Source organism: Triturus cristatus, chromosome 5_1 (genome assembly GCF_964204655.1).
Source record: "Triturus cristatus chromosome 5_1, aTriCri1.1, whole genome shotgun sequence".
NCBI lineage: Eukaryota > Metazoa > Chordata > Amphibia > Caudata > Salamandridae > Triturus > Triturus cristatus.
Genome location: NC_140587.1, coordinates 181,531,841 through 181,548,344, shown reverse-complemented (window position 1 = coordinate 181,548,344; position 16,504 = coordinate 181,531,841). Strand labels below are relative to the sequence as shown.

The 16,504-nt window shown below is 45.2% G+C and overlaps 1 protein-coding gene across 2 annotated transcripts in view; it reads right to left on the bottom strand.

Annotated features, from left to right (window-relative positions):
• The window catches only part of LOC146830605 (ly6/PLAUR domain-containing protein 2-like), a 254,480-nt gene that overhangs the window by 83,779 nt on the left and 154,197 nt on the right, over window positions 1-16,504 (bottom strand). The gene's annotated exons all lie outside the window — the stretch shown is intronic.

Below are 16,504 nucleotides of genomic sequence, written 5' to 3'. Positions count from 1 at the left end.
TAGGGGCTCTGTAGTGTTCCTTGTCCCTTCTGCCCTGTCCGTCTATGGTGACAAGAGGCGGGGCCATCAGGGTTACATTAGCATTCAGTCCCAGCCTTATTCCAACTACTAGTGCGCAGACAGGACAGTGGCCTCATCACAGTAGCACGGGCCTGTAGCAACCATCACCCTTATGCATCAAGCCAAAATCCAGTCGGTAAAATACCGATTCGGTAATAGCTCCCGGTATTGTGTGAAAAATACCCAATCCCAATGCATCAACCCAAAACCCGAGCAAATAACGAATCGCTAAATAAAAACCTCGAACATACCGAATCGCTAATACCCAAAATGCTAAGTTACCGAATCGCTAATACCCACAATGCTAATTTACCGAATCGCTAAATACCGAAATCGCAATTACCGAAATCACTATTAGCTCCCGGAAATTGCCAATAGCAAATAACGATTCGCACCCCAATGCAACAAAACTCGCTAATAACGAAAATCCCAAAAATCGCTATTTTGCCAGAGCTAAATAAGGGGAAGCAAAACCTGGAGGTAAAGTCACAAAAAAAAAAAAAAAAAAATTTTAAAAAAATTCCCCACATGTGCAAATGATTGAGGCAATCACTAAACCCTTAAATTTGGCCCAGGAGACCCTGTTGGCTCCCACAAAATGGCTGCCCTCTACGTGCTTGCAAGGAGGATGCGGATCAATGCAGCAGGACAGCGCAGGAGAAGGGTCCAGGAGCGAGTGTTCAGACTGCGCATAACCCTGCTCGGCCAGAATGAGGACGAGGTGTACCAGAAATATCGCCTCAATCGCGCTATGATCATGCGCCTGATTGCAGACCTGGAACCATTACTGCAGCACCAGACCCACCGGACAAATGCAATCCCTGCGCACGTTCAGGTACTATGCAGCCTGCACCTACTGGCCTCAGGGAGTTTCCAGGGGGTAATTGCGGTTGCCGGAGGTGTTTCGCAAAGCGCACTGTCACGCTTCTTCCAAAAATTCCTAGATGCCATGCTGACAATGCTCCACAGACACATCAGCTTCCCCACAACCCCACAGCAGTTGGACCGCACCAAACAGGCATTCTACCAGGTGGCACAATTTCCACATGTGATTGGATGCATCGACTGCACGCATATCCCCATATGCCCTCCGTCAGCAAATGAGTACCTTTTCAGGAACCGCAAGTCATACCGCTCGATCAACGTGCAGGTTGTGTGCAATGCCAACAACATCATAACGGACCTAGTGGCACAATTCCCAGGGAGCACACACGACTCATACATCTTCCGCAACAGTGGAATGCACAGGCGACTACTCAATGGCGAATTTGGAGAGGGACTCCTGTTAGGTAAGTAGAACTACGCTTCCCCACACCAACACCACACATGTATGTACATCACCAATGCTAAGTCTATGCTTCTATCTCCTAGGTGACAGCGCTTACGCCCTGCGGGAATACATACTAACCCCATACCTAAATCCAGCAACCCCGCAGGAACATCGCTACAACGCTGCACACATCAGCACGAGGAATGTGATAGAGCGGACTTTTGGGATTCTCAAGAGCCGCTTCCGTATCCTCCACAAGACTGGCGGCGCAATGCTATACCAACCAGACACATGCTGTCGAATAATTGCTGTATGTGCAATGCTGCACAACATTGCCACCAGAAGGGGGATACCCATGGAGGTGGACAGGGATGACGACCCCCAGGCTGACCAACCACCCGCCCAACGACGACCGGCACACATCCCAAACACAGCAGAGGGCCATAGGAGGCGGACAGACATAACGCAAAATCATTTTTGACCCTGGGAAAAATGAGACATTACAAGTTGGTGTTGGGTGCAACTGTTTAATGCACAGTAGCACTGAGGATTGTGCAACAGAACTAGCATTGTGAATCATGCTCCGACTGCATAAATGTAAATAAAAGGTTCCTTAAAGTCAGGCCTGTGCAAACAGAATAATTGGATGGCCATGGTTGCTCCACCATGGACCTGCAGCATGTCCAAATTTCTAGTGGCGCTTGCCACGTACACCAAGCCTCCGCTCAGGTGCATCCAAACCCTCACCACGGCCTGTCCCCGTGGAGGCACGCGAACTTCGGCGCCTGGTGCTGGCCTCTGCCAGTGACACGCTGCTGACACTGGAGGCAGCCTCACTGGTGTCATCCCCTCCCAATGCTGCAGCACTGCATGTGCTGCTCTGAAGTTGTTCCACAGCAGTGGTGATGTGTCCCAGTGACTTGGCAACATCACCGCAGAAGTGCCCAAGGTCCACCTGCAGGGAGACTGTGCGGCGTGCCAACACAGCGGTGCAGTTGCTGTGCCGTTGTATGGCCTTGGTAGCGGCGGCAGAACGCAACATTAGCTGCCGGTTACTCCTCCTCTGGGACTCATGGCCCTCCCTGATGGCACGGGTGAGCTCACGTACCTCCTCCCTCAGCTGAGCATTGCCATCAGCAACCGCAGTGGTCTGGTCCCTGACCGCCGTGCCCATGTCCCTGACCGCGGAGCCCATGTCGGTGACTGCTGCAGTCATGGCGCGCATCTCCCTCGCTAGGCGCACGATGTTGCAGCTGATGCTAGCCACATGTCTTCCCTGCAGGTTCTGTGTGCGCAGCATCCTCTCCTCAATTGCAGAGGTTGTTGGGACACCCTGGTCAGCTGAGGAGACGGAACTGCGACGGGCCCTGTGACGCCGTGCGTGTCTTGAGCCTCCATGTGGTGCAGCAGGTGGTGTGGATGTGCGCTGCGTGGGTGCCAATTGCGGGGGGGGGGTTGCCATCTCCTGCAAGGGCGCAACTTGGTGCCTGTGCCTCTGCGGTATTGTGGCTGTACTGGCTGCAGGCTGGCTTGCTGGTGCCGTTGCTTGTTGCGCAGGTGGTGGTGCCTTGGCTTGTGGCGCAGGTGCCTTGGCTTGTGGCACTGGTGCTGGTGCCGATGATTGTGGCGCTGGTGGAGGTGGTGCTGGTGGGGTGGCAGGTGTTGGCGGTGCGTGCGCATCCTGCACAGTCTCCTGGTCTGACTCCACGGGTGTCTCAGATATGATCAGCTGGTCGCTGTCGTCAGAGTCCCCAGGTGATGCATCTGTGTGTGAAACAGTGCATGATTAGTGGGATGATTACACCTACATAGTGTTGTACCCATCAATGTCCCTCTGTGGTCCAACAAATGAACAGTCTACAGCCATGTACAAAATAAGTGTTGTGTGAGGATTTACGCCTGTACCTGCACTCTGGGCTGACTAGACTACAACTCCCAAGATGCAGTAGTGTCATGTGTGGAACTGTCTGTGCCAGAGCTGCAGACACAGTGAGATTGGGCTGGGGGCATGGGTATGGATTTACGCTATGCTGGGTGTGGCACAGGCATGCATCTTACCTTGGGCACTTGTGGCTGCGCCGGACGTATCCATCTGGATCACCCCCACGACGGCTTCCCGCTCTATCGTCCCTTCCACGAGGTCCTCCAGGGCTGTGTTGGATGGTGCAGTGCTTGTTCCGCCTCCAGTCCTTCTTGCCTCCCGGAGCCTCTCAGCAATCCTCTCTTTTGCGCGCTTCCGGAGGTCATACCACCGTTTTTTCAGGTCGTCGATGCTGCGGCTAGTGACGCCAACCGCATTGACCCTCTCACGGATGCGCTGCCAGATGCGCCGCTTCTCGGTCTCAGGCACCTTGAGGGACAGCTTGCCAAAGAGGCGGTCGTGTTTGCTGGACACTCCCTCGATGAGGTACTCCAGCTCCCTGTCTGAAAACTTCTTCTTGCGCTTGCGTGCAGATTCAGCGCTGGATGGCACTTCCTGCGACATGATGGATGTGTGCTGTGACTGGCAGAATCTGTGTGGCCTCACTCTGCACAGCCTGTCCTTCTTTCCAGCTCCTGTCTGCTCCTCTGTCGAGGCTATGTGGGTGGGGCAGCAGTATTTCCTGGTTGGTGATGTCATCAGCCTGTTCCCGGAGCGACGCGGCAATTTGCGATTTCGCTATTACCGATTCGGTAATTGCTAATTCGGTATTACCGAACTCGCTATTAGCCAAATCGGTATTACCGAACTCGCTATTTGCTAGTGGGGCCGTTTGCGTGCCCCGCTATTAAGGAATCAGTAAATTAAGCGATTTTTAAGGAATCGCTAAATTTAACCGAATCTGTTGATGCATGCCAATTACCGATTCCTTAATGGCGATTCCTTATTTTTCGCTATTAAGGAATCGGTATTAGTTTGGTTGATGCATATGCCCCCATGTTTTTAGGAGAGAGCACCTGAACCTCAGCACTGTTTAGCAGCGGTAAGGCGCCCAGAGTCCTATTTCCAACAAAAAAAATGGTGGTCAAGTACGAGGAAAAAAGGGAAATCATGTAGGGAAAGACCACCAGTGTAATTATGAGTGACATTTCAATGACTTTGAGTGACACTTTGGGCCGATTACGATGTTGGTCGTAAAGCCGCCAAACGGGCTTCGGATTGTCCTAACCTGAGTCAGAAAACATGTTTCCGACCGATTCGGGAACATTTCTGACCGACCGATTACAATAGAAGGTAATCATTCGGTCTTTCTGACCGGCATTCGGAGACGCTGTACAGTTCTACGGACAGGGTTTCTGACCAACGTATTACGATGATGGATTCGGACAGCCTTTCTGAATCGGTCCGTCCGACACAAAACGGCAGTCAAAAACTGACTTTGGAGGACCGTAGAAGGCCACCCTTCACCTGGAGGCCTCCGGTTGGGGCCCATGGCAGTACCCATGGGACCCCTCTTTACAACCATGCACAGTGTGACAGCCATGATGGGGTGCCTGCCACAGGGTGCAAGGTTTTCAGCAACCACCCATTTTTCCAATAGGAACTTGTGCTGTCGGTCGGAAAACAGGCTCCCATTGAAGTCAATGGGCGTCAGACCGGAAACCTCAGAATCGGTCGGTTGGACTCCTTGAACCCAAGTCAGTTGGAAATGATTATGACAAGGAGTCGGTCGGAATGCTTTCTGACCGACATTGTAATGAGGCCCTATGTTTGCTAGTAAAATCAAGCAATGAAGATGAGGGCAACATATAAATACATATAAATATCAGAAATTACACACATTTGAGAAATGAGATACTCAAAGAAGATCTTAAAACTGCTGCAAACCACCAGAAATGGAAGGGCACTTTGAGTCAGTCACTGTCGGGCAGCCTGTAGTGTTGTTTCAAAAACTACCCTCTCAACCCTAAAATTATCCTAACAGCAAGCAGTCCACCCCAGTTAGCCTACCAGTCCTGCAGCCAGTGGCACAAATGCCTAAGTCAACACACACACACAACTCATGGACAGCTGCCATGTCAGCACCGGGCACTGATTGAGGAGTAAGTCTCTGGCTGAGACACAACTTGCTGGATGGCTTTCTGAGAGGAAGCCAGGGTGCTGTTTATATTGCATGGCTTGTGAAAACTAAAGTTTGTGTGACCAGAGTCATGAGACTGAGTGTGTGACTGTAGAACCTCAAGTTCAGCTAACGCAGGGCAGGCAGCTGGTTGACTGTGCACCAAGTGCTATAAACACATTTTTGAGGAATCATTGAGAGATTAACACATAGACGCACAGTCTGAGACTCACTTACTTCAACAGCGAGAGAACAAGCGAGCAGCAATTCGGTTTTCTGGCCGCCTGCCTTCTCGTCAGAATCCTGGCCACGACGCAGACGTCCCGCACCTATTAAAGTCACTGTGTCATTCGGACTCACAACCTGCGTCTCGTTAGTAGCTACTGGGCACTGCCTCTGACGTCAGTAGTAAGTCAGAATCAATGCTGTGCCGCCGGAATCCTTCCTTTTTCATTGTAGCCAGTAGCAGCTAGCGGCTCAACCAAGCCCAAGCCTGCCGGGAGCAGAACGCATGACAGCCGTGCTGCCACTCCAGCTCAGTCAGCATAGCGCTAACAGCTTGACAGCTGAGGCAGGCACTATGCCTATTATGTCTGACTTTGCAATTCAGTGCAATGATGCGAATCACCACACTGAAATGCGTTAGTCTAACGCCTGATGCGTGGTACTTGGCAGGGCTGCACCACCCAAGTCATTCATGTGCTACTGCCGGCTGGGGTGTTTGTCATTCTTTCACTAGAGGTGCTGACTGGATCACGTGGTTTAGCCCATAGGCTGAGTTATCAGCGACTTGAAGCTCAGGGTGCCCGGGCTTGCCACAACAGACCCAAAAATGATTTCAGAAGCAACTAGTGAGACAAAAGTGAATGTCTCAGACAGAGCATGTCAGTGGTAGCTCATGGGCAGGCTGCTTTATATTTAACAGCTGGGTTGGAGTTATAACGTGCCTCATCGTAGGGTGGTCCCAAGGGCGCTATAATGTGCATCTAATGCATTTTAGTGTGGTGATACTTACACCAGCAACAATGGGGCATACAAGCAAGGCGGCGCTATGAAATTATCGCCGCTTTTGCATCCGTTTTCGGGCGAAAAGCGGCGATAATTTCATCGCCTTATCTGCAAAGACACGCTATTGCGTGTTTTGCTGATTTAGCGCCCCTTACAACAACGCTCAGCTTTGCATCTCTAATGAGATGCAAAGTGGGCGTTCCGTGCCAAAATAACTGGAGAAATGTCGCTAACCGACATTCCTCCAATTATCAAGCTACACGCCTAGCAAGCAGAGCGATAGGAAAAGTAGCGCTAACCACAGTTATCGCTACTTTCCTTACGCCTGCTTGTAATCTGATTTAGTCATGTAATCCAATGGGAGGGGGATTACATGGCTAAGACCACCCTGCCCTATCAGCAAGGTATCGCTGGTCGCAGTGCGATTATCGCTGGATTTCCAGCAATAATCACACTGTTTTCCAGCTAACGCATGGATTCCTGTAGCTTGGGAGATAAGCCCTTGCTGATATGCCCCAAAATGCGTTAGTCTAACACCTGATTCGTAGAATTTTGCAGGATTGCAGTCCAGTTTACCTCTGTAAAGAATTGAAGGTAGACCAACCTTTCAAAGCCAGGCGAACTGAACAGACTGAGTGAGGGGCTGCTGTCTGTAACACTACTATCTTTTAACATAGATGCCAACACACCAACACAATAGGAGTCAAGGGGGAAATGAAGGCCAGGCCGCCCCCCACTCAAAGTCTTATAAACAACAAATGGCCTCGCCTACACTACACCCAATCCTTAGACTATGACAACAGGTTTTCAATATTTTTCAATTCCCTAGAGTGTGTGCCCTATCACTACTTATCATGGTGTATCAATGTAATGTCTTAAAAACCATCAGAGGCTAAACCCCACCTGAAAATAACCAAAGGAATGTTAAAAAATGTGAGAAAAGAGAGAGAGTACCTCACGGTAGTAGCAACCAGAGGGCTGCTTGCTGGTTCTCGCCAGCATACCCACTTATCATCATCAGTCACTCTCTCTCTGTGCGAAGAAAAGATAGGTGTAAATTCTCCTTTTGAAAGAATCTCAAACCAATAGATTAAGAGTGATAGTGAAACTTAAATGGAAATAAACTATCAGTGCCTAGTGTTTTTTAATGTGCCCATTAGACTCCTGTGAGAATCTGAAAATGTAATTCTCACCATTAAAAACCGGTGAAGCTTGTTGGCCTGACACAGCTTTATTAAATGCTGCAAGCTTCCCCAATTAAAAATGGTTTTCGTCAAACCATGATCAACTCTGTACTGCCAACATGTTTTGTTGCTGAATCGTCACGCAACTTCTTCAGGGCTGTTAGGGGTTCCAATTCTCAACTTCACTCGAGATTCCTTTGATGGTACCATTGAAAAACACAAACTCGATGCCAGTTGTAACATCCATCTGCCTTACAAGAAGACATAATGAATTCAAACACTTTTTAGCCAAGCGGTTTGCTTCAAATAGTATACATAATCACATCTTTACCTCGCGGTTGCGAAGCCTCCTCGTACCTGCAACCGTCTTCACAATGGTGCACGCGTCCTCTGATCACGTGTCCCTGGGGTGACTGCCCAATATCTAGCCCCCTACGGACATTCAAAAAAGATATGCTATATTGTTCCTTTGTATCTCAATCGATATCCTGTCTTTCGCGCAATAATAAACAACAAACTGCAGACCTGCATGCTATTCTGCCACTTGTAAGTGTAGTATGCACACACCCGTCGTGCTCCTGATGGAGCGGGAAGTGCAAAGTTTTGTATACCCCCCCCCATTTTGCATGTTTACACTAATTAGAATAATCTATTAATTGTAATAATATTAATGTGTTTGTTTGACATTTAATCAACATTACTAATATACGAAACACACGTGGGATGTGCAAATTGCATGGCTATAAAATTTGTAATTAACATATATACGCATACTAATACTAGGAAAATAGAATATTGCATGATATATGTTGCTTTTGTGACGTTATCGTAATGTCGCACCAGATGACATCAATGGGTGAATATGAACGCTTTAAATGTCGTCATACGCTAGATAATTACAAGCACATAGGGGAATTAGTGAGGGTTTAACATTTTATTCATTATTTCTATGTATTAATTACTCTTTTGTGTTTGTTTCGCTTAAGTTGTCGTTTGGGCCTAAAACTAAGATGGCCGCCAAATTGACACGATGTGATGGCCACCATTCCACGAGGTTTCGGGCAAAGTGCGCCTGCGCAACAACATGTACCAGTGGCCTCGACATGACCCTAGACTCGCTGTGCCCAAGCAAGGTCACAATGGGAAGCCTGCCAAGCATTTTAACAATGGACAGACACAAGGATCGGCTGGATCATGTATAATGACATAACCTCCTGAACTGTGTGAAACCTCACCAAACGATCCCAATCGACCAATGGGATAAGCCCAAATATTCGGAAAATGTATCTTCTTTTCTTTACTTTCATTCTAAAATGAGGTTAGAATAGAGAGGATCTCTTATCTCTCTCGTACTTTCCCTTTTGCTGACAGAGACGATGGTGACTCTACGTGACTGCTGCGTTCCTGAACCTTTGACAGACTGAATGCTGCCCAATTTCTTGATGAACTGAGGACTTCCTAACATTTATGGGCACTGCTCGATGCTTGCACGTCTCGGGTCCTTGACCCAATCTTTGGGACTGTAGCGTGCTGCATGGAGAACTTTCGAATTCTGACTGATTGATGACTAAATTTGATGACTTAGAGGACAACCGATAGCCAGATTAGGTAAATATGGTGTTCCGTGATTTGTGTAATGACTAATAAATTTACTAGATGGATCTAAATTCTTGCATTAATTAGATAAACAAATTATTGATTAAAAAGCAAATGTGTTTTGGTCGTTTATTGAGAGAAGATAGATCAGGATCTTGAGTGTGTTTTAGCAGGACTATATCACCCTACCAATCCAACTAAATGATCCATTGATCACGTGGGAGGAGTATCTTAATGTTTAGGTTTCAGATGTGTAGAGATAAAAATATTAGTGTATAGCTATGTAAATAATTTTCTCTTTATAGGTTATAAGGTATTCCTTTCATGTCAGCGCTTGGAACATTCATCTCTCCTGTAAGTGCAGACCAGTGAGAAGTGTAGCGTGAGTGTTGGTGTTATGGGCCCCACCAATGAATGTATGAGTGAATGTGTAAATGTGATATTTGGTCTGTGACGAAGGGAGGATTTTGGTACGGGGTTTTGTTCTGATTCCCGTTACCCAGGTTTCCGCGCTGCAACAGTTTTTCTGGTAGCAGAGTTATGGTTTTATTGTTTTGGTTTGGTGATTATTGCTTGTACATTGCTTATTGATTATTGATTGGTATTGGTTTATGTATTAACACTCTATGTTGAGTCGCGTTGAGTTCTATGTTGTTCGCACGGCTTCTGGGATGTAGGAAGTCGGAAGTTTGTAACGGTTCCGTAGTAGAGCAGAGGTAAGCGCTGCTCTCGGGAAAGACGAAATTGTTGTTGCCCTGTAGGCACACGGGGGAAACGTGTGACGATTGAAGTCGCATGACGCATTGTCTGGGTTCTGTTCGGTAACATCGTCGTGTGTTGACATTAGAGATATTTCTTGTATGAGAGGAGTGCATGGTAGCAAAGGTCACCTGTGAAATTTTAGTCTTAAGTAACAGGAGTCCCGAAGGTACTCTGATAACGCTTATCACTGAAAAGGTAATAGGTGTTCCCTAAGCTTGCTAGAAGGATAAAGTAGAGGGAAGTGCTACTTTGTTAACAAGTGTCATAATTCTGTAGTAGGACAGACTGTTCGCTGTTCTCGGGAAAGACAGAATTCTGTGTGACTGTACTACATTTGTCTGTGTGAAAGTGTGTGAATGAAAAGGCATTCGGGTTAACTGCGAAACTCTGGTTTTATTTCTCAGGAGCATTGGGACTCCAATTAGGTGTCTTAATTCTGGAGAAACAGTTAGCTAAAGCTTGTTAGAAGGGTAAGGTAGAGGGATGTGCTACTTTATCAACGGAAGTAACGATTCTGTAGTAGGGCAGAGGTAAGCGCTGCTCTCGGGAAAGACAGAATTCTTGTAAAAAAGATCATTAACTATCCTTTGGTTAGTGAAGCGGACAATGGTGGCGTTTTTTATGTCGTTACTAACAGTTTTTTGAATTTGAAGAAAGTAAAAAGCCTACAGAGGGAATTTTGTAAAGGAGGGGTCAACAGGAGCAGGAGCCGCGACAGCGAGAAAAGCTGACGTCAGAAAGTACGCGTTGGGATTGGCTAATCAGCTAGAAACATAGACGCTCCTGATTGGTGCATTAGTGTGAGTCACACTAGGAGTGGAGAATTACAGAGTGACGTAGATGCTCCGGATTGGTGCGTTAGTGTGAGTCGCGCTACGATTGGTTAAAACAACAGAATAGTCAGAAGGAAGAGACTAGTGATTCACGGAAGACAAAAATGATGTATTACGATCCACCAGAAAAAGAGAAAAAGTCCTGGTTTGGGAAAATCAAGAAGTGGTTTAAAAAGGACAAGCCGATTGTGACTAGGAAAGGATAGTTACTTCCCCCACCGAAAACTCCTGCATCCTTTATGGTTGCGAAATACGGATATCATACTTGTATCTGGTTAGATAACTGGTTAAATACACAAAGAATGACGGAGTCTTGGCATTTCCAGAGCATGGTTCGTTTAATTTAGCGGTTTTGAGAAATTTGAGAGAGAAAATGATGAATCTAGAACCAAAACCTAGACCAACACAGTTTGAAGCACTGACAGAATGGGAAGATGAGATGCATGACAGAGAGAGACAGATGAGTGGCGGAAGATATAAGTACATGTTTGGTAGATATGGGCATGACACTCATGATGATAGAATGAGGAGATGGCGGAGTGCAAGTATGACTGAAGGTCTGTTTCCTGTGAGAAATGCGGAAGGAGTAGGAGGTAGAAAATGTACAGAAAAGAGACATCATATAGAATCAGGAGGGTATGGAGTGCATGAAGCGGAAGATGATGTTCTTGATGACATGTTTTATAAAAATCCACCTCTGTATCAACCAGAATCTGAAATGTTGACACCAAGTGCCCCAATGAGAGAAACTTTGCGAATCATTAAGACTGAACCAGTATCCCAAGAATTAGGGAAAAATAATTCCATTAGAGAGATAGAGAAAACATCAGATACTAAAGTAAATGGTGAAAAATTGGCAGAATTAGCAAAAACAACTTTAGAATTAACTGAAAGGATAAGAGAATTGACTAAAAACTTAGAAGCTGTAACTGTCCCAGTGAATATAGGCCCTGTGATGCCTATTTTTGATAAACAGAAAGATAGTGAACATTGTTTAACAGTTCCGTATAACAGTAATAAACAGACAGAGAAGCCAAAGCAAAGCCTAAACGAAAATCCATGGAGAAAGACAATGAGTACGATCGAGCCAAATGTTTTTAATAACCCATTTCTAGGCCCAAATATAGCAGAAAGACATACAATGACAATGGAATCAGTATTAGAGACTCAAAGGGACTTAGAACGAAGTAATGTAGAGAAACCAGTAGGTCCAACTTCAGAGGAATTGAGCGAATGGTTGAGAAGTTTGCAGAGAAAAGACAAAGAATCCCAATCATTAGATGTGGCCAAACTACGAATGGTACTGGAAGAGTTAATAGTAGGAACTATCCCCACAGAGAAGTTAAAAACTTATCAGGATGAAGAATTACTGATTCTGTGCAAAAGTGTAACATGGAGAGCAAAAAATCTGCACGAAAGATTAGAAGAAGTAGCAAATGAAATGGGTATAGATATTGAAAAGGTGAAGGCTTTACAAAAACCATATCGAATAGATTTTATTGAGAAAGATATTGAAAATTTGAATACCACAGGACGAATAAGTCAGATTAAGGAAATAATTATCTTATTTAGAAAATGGGGAGATGTGGATAAATGGAGAAGTAGGTGGTACCGAAAACGAGATGATGCCTCAGAAAAAACATTTGCAGCGTTCCCTGTTAGAGAATAGGAAAAGGTAGTGACATAATGCCCCATGAGAGAAATTCCAGGAGGAGGATATGTTCATGTTCCATGGACTAGACAAGATATTTTGTCATTTACAAATGATTTCCCTTGACTACGCGAAAAGCCTGTCGAGGGGTATAGGCATGTGGACAGATTTGTAAAATTATCTAAAGTATTATGGATTGATCTAAATAGTCTATTTGACATAATAGTACCAGCAGATTCGTGGACAGATTGTAAATTAATGATAAATTGGCCTACACAGGAATACCCTAGGGATCCAAAGACAGGAACCCCTGACCCCGAGGTAATGAAGAAATACGAACAGGTTATTGCCTTTCTGAAAAATAAAGTACCTCCCAAAGAGACAGATTGGGTGAAAATTTACAGAACTCATCAGGAAAGTAAGGAGTCGGTACATGCATATTACGAGAGGCTTATTCTGGCCTTAAAGCAGTTCAGTGGTGATGAAAATTTGAGTGAAAAGGATTTGAGTCATTTTGTATACAGATTTGTATATGGTCTACGTCCAGAAATTAGTGAGGTGATCAAACAGCATACTATAGATTGGCAAAACAAGAAAATAGATGAAGTATTGAGACATGCAAAATATTTCAGTGACGAGATTGAAGCCAAACAGCGTAAGTTAAAAGAGAAAGCTATGTGGGCACAAGTAAAAGTGGCAGAAAGACAGGAAGCTCAGTTAGCAGAACAAGCAAGTAACACAGGACCCAGATCAAAATTCACTCCTGGGAAAGGTAAAGGAAATTTTAATATATAAGAAGCTAAAAAGAAATTCCCGTGCCATAATTGCGGTAGGATAGGGCATTGGACATCCGAGTGTAAATTTCCCCCAAGTACTAATAATGAAAATGCCTCCTTGAATCCAAAGGTGCAGAATGAGGTGAGTGGTCAACCGCAGCGACAGCAGCAGGTTGTTACCCAACAGAATCAGGTGCCAAAACCACCTTTTCCACAAAGCAAAAATTCACAGAAATACAGTAATGAGACAGGATTCTACAACGAAGAACATGGTAACTAAGCTGCCGTGCGCTAGCGCCGTTTCGCAGTATTGGCTAGAACGCGATGAGAGCGAATCAGACGAAGGTTATTGACGGTGCTGAAGGGAGGAAGAGGAGTGCGTACTTGGCGCAACTCTAGAAGTAGACCAGAAAGGCCCATTTGTAAATGGAAAAATAAACGATGAAAGTATTACTTTCTTAGTCGATACTGGTGCTACTCGATCAACTGTTAGGTCAGCTGATGTTAAGAATCTTTCTCTCTCGGATGAAACAATCCAAGTAGTTGGTGTATCCAACAGACAGATTAAAACTTATCTTACAGAACCAGTGAAAGTTAGCATAGGGAATTTCTCTGAAATGCACCGCTTTGTGGTGTGCGATACAAGTCCTGTGAATTTGTTAGGTAGGGATTTGCTGTGCAAAATGAATTGCACCCTTTTCTGTACACCTGATGGTATAGCATTTGAGACCCTTGATGAAGATGTGCTGTATAAAATGACTATAGCAAACAGGGAAACTTAGGTTACTGAAGCCTATGCTGTGTTTAACCCTGATGAATTACCTAAATAATTGAAACAGACTGTAAAGGCAGAAGTCTGGGATTTCACAGGAGAAGATGTGGGACTAGTGAGAAATGTAGACCCCATCAAAATAACAGTGAAGGAAGAAATAGGCTATCCAAATGCCCCTCAATATAAATTGACACCTGAGGTAATTGAGGGAGTTACTCCTGTGATTGAAAAAAATGATAAAACAAGGCATTTTGAGAGAAATAATCAGTAGTCCATGCAAATCCCCGATTATGGGACTGAAAAAGCCTAATGGAAAGTTCAGGATAGTGCAAGATTTGAGAAAGATAAACAAAATCGTTGTATCGTGTTGTCCCATTGTGCCAAATCCATCTGTGATTTTGTATCAGATTCCCCATGATGCAGAATGGTATACTGTGATTGATCTATGCCATGCTTTCTTTTCCATTCCATTGCACCAGGACAGTCAGCAAATATTTGCGTTTCGTTTTGGCAAGCGTATTTTGGCTTGGTGCCGAATTCCACAGGGGTATACAGAAAGCCCCTCAATATTTAATCAGATATTGAAGAAACCCTTAGAAAGTTTAGAGATGCCCGAGAATTCAGTGTTAGTCCAATATATCGAGGACCTTCTTGTGGCGTCGAAAACTCGTGAAGCTTGTGAAATAGACACTATAGCCTTGCTGAATCATCTGGCTGATGGAGGACTTAAAGTGTCACCATCAAAGTTACAATTTTGCCAAAAGGAAGTACATTACTTAGGCCATAGAATCGAAAAGGGACTGAGAAAAATAACGGTAGACAGAATCAGAATCATAAAAGGAATGAGAGCCCCTATGACGCAAAGAGAGGTGAGAATGTTTCTTGGAATGGTTAGATACTGATGGCAATGGATAAGCCGGTTTTCCCTGATTGCAAAGCCTTTAGTACGTTTGACAAGAAGTGATGTGAGAGACCCCATCGATTTGAACAAAGAGGAATTGGCAGCTTTTAAACGACTGAGAGATGGGTTGTGTGAAGCACCTGCATTAGGTATGCCTGATTATGAGAAGGAGTTCGAGTTGTATTGCAGTGAGATGAATGGATGTGCACTTTCTATATTAATACAGAAGCATGGAAAACTGAGCAGACCAATTGCATACTTCTCATCGATGCTAGACCCAGTAGCCGTAGCCTTATCTGGGTGCTTGAAAGCAGTTGCTACTACCTGCAGGAGTTTGGAACAGAGTGAAGGAATTGTGATGGGATATTCTGTGAAAGTGTTTGTACCTCATGATGTGGCAATCCGTTTAAAAAGGAGTCACACTCAGTACATGACACATAGTCGGCTGACTAAGTATGAGTCATATTAGGTGCAATGAATGTGAGTCTTGTGAGATGCTTGAACGTGAATCCTTCAACGTTATTGCCTGATGCTGAGAATGTGGAAGTCAGAGACGAAGCAGATCATGATTGTCTGGATGTACTCAATTTCTGTACCAAACCACGTCCTGACATAAAAGATGTACCATTACCAGAAAGTGATTTTGTGATGTTTGTTGATGGGTCTTGCTTGAGAACAGATGATGGAATGTTGAGTGCAGCATATGCAGTATGCACGGTTGCAGCAGTAATGGAAGCATCCTACCTGAAAGGAGTAAGATCAGCCCAAGTAGCTGAACTGGTTGCTTTAACTAGAGCATGTAAGATTGGGAAGAGTGTGAGAGTGACTGTGATAACGGACAGTCAGTACGGATTTGGTGTGGTGCATGACTTTGGCCAAATATGGCTACAGAGAGGATTTTTGACTTCAAGTGGAACTCCCATTAAGAATGCTGAAATGGTTGGAAAATTGCTTGAGGCGATACAGCTGCCTAAGCAGTTGGCCGTTGTGAAGTGTGCCGCACATAGTCAGTCTGGCGATTATATCACCATCGGCAACAAGTATACCACTGATATGGCCCAATACTGTGCACGTAATCAGAATTCTATAAATCGGGTGAAGGAGAGGGAAGTGAGTTCTTGCACCTTAATGTTTACTAACATTGTGGGTACCTGGGAGGAAGTAAGGCAATTGCAGGAAGAAGCAGGAGATGAGGAAATGAAGCAGTGGGTAAAAGCAGGATGTGCACCAAGGGAAAAGGATCACGTGTGGGTCTATCGGGATGGAAGACCAGTTATGCCTGATAGCATGATGTCTGCCATGGCACAGATGTATCATGGTCAGGAACACAAAGGGAGAGATGCCATGATCAGGTCATTTAAGCAGATCTGGTACAATGCAAAACTTAGACTTGTAGCAGAGAGTCTTTGTCAGAGATGTCTTATATGTCAGCAATACAACCCTGGAAGTAAGACAGTGGTGAGTCTAGGAACAATAGGTCGAGAAGGAGGGCCTTTTACCAGAATGCAAGTAGATTTCATTGAAATGCCTCCATGTAACCGGTTGAGATATGTTCTAGTTATGGTCTGTTTGTTTTCAAGATGGGTAGACGCATACCCAACAAGAAGAAATGATGGAATCACAGTGGCAAAATTGCTTTTGAGGGAATTCA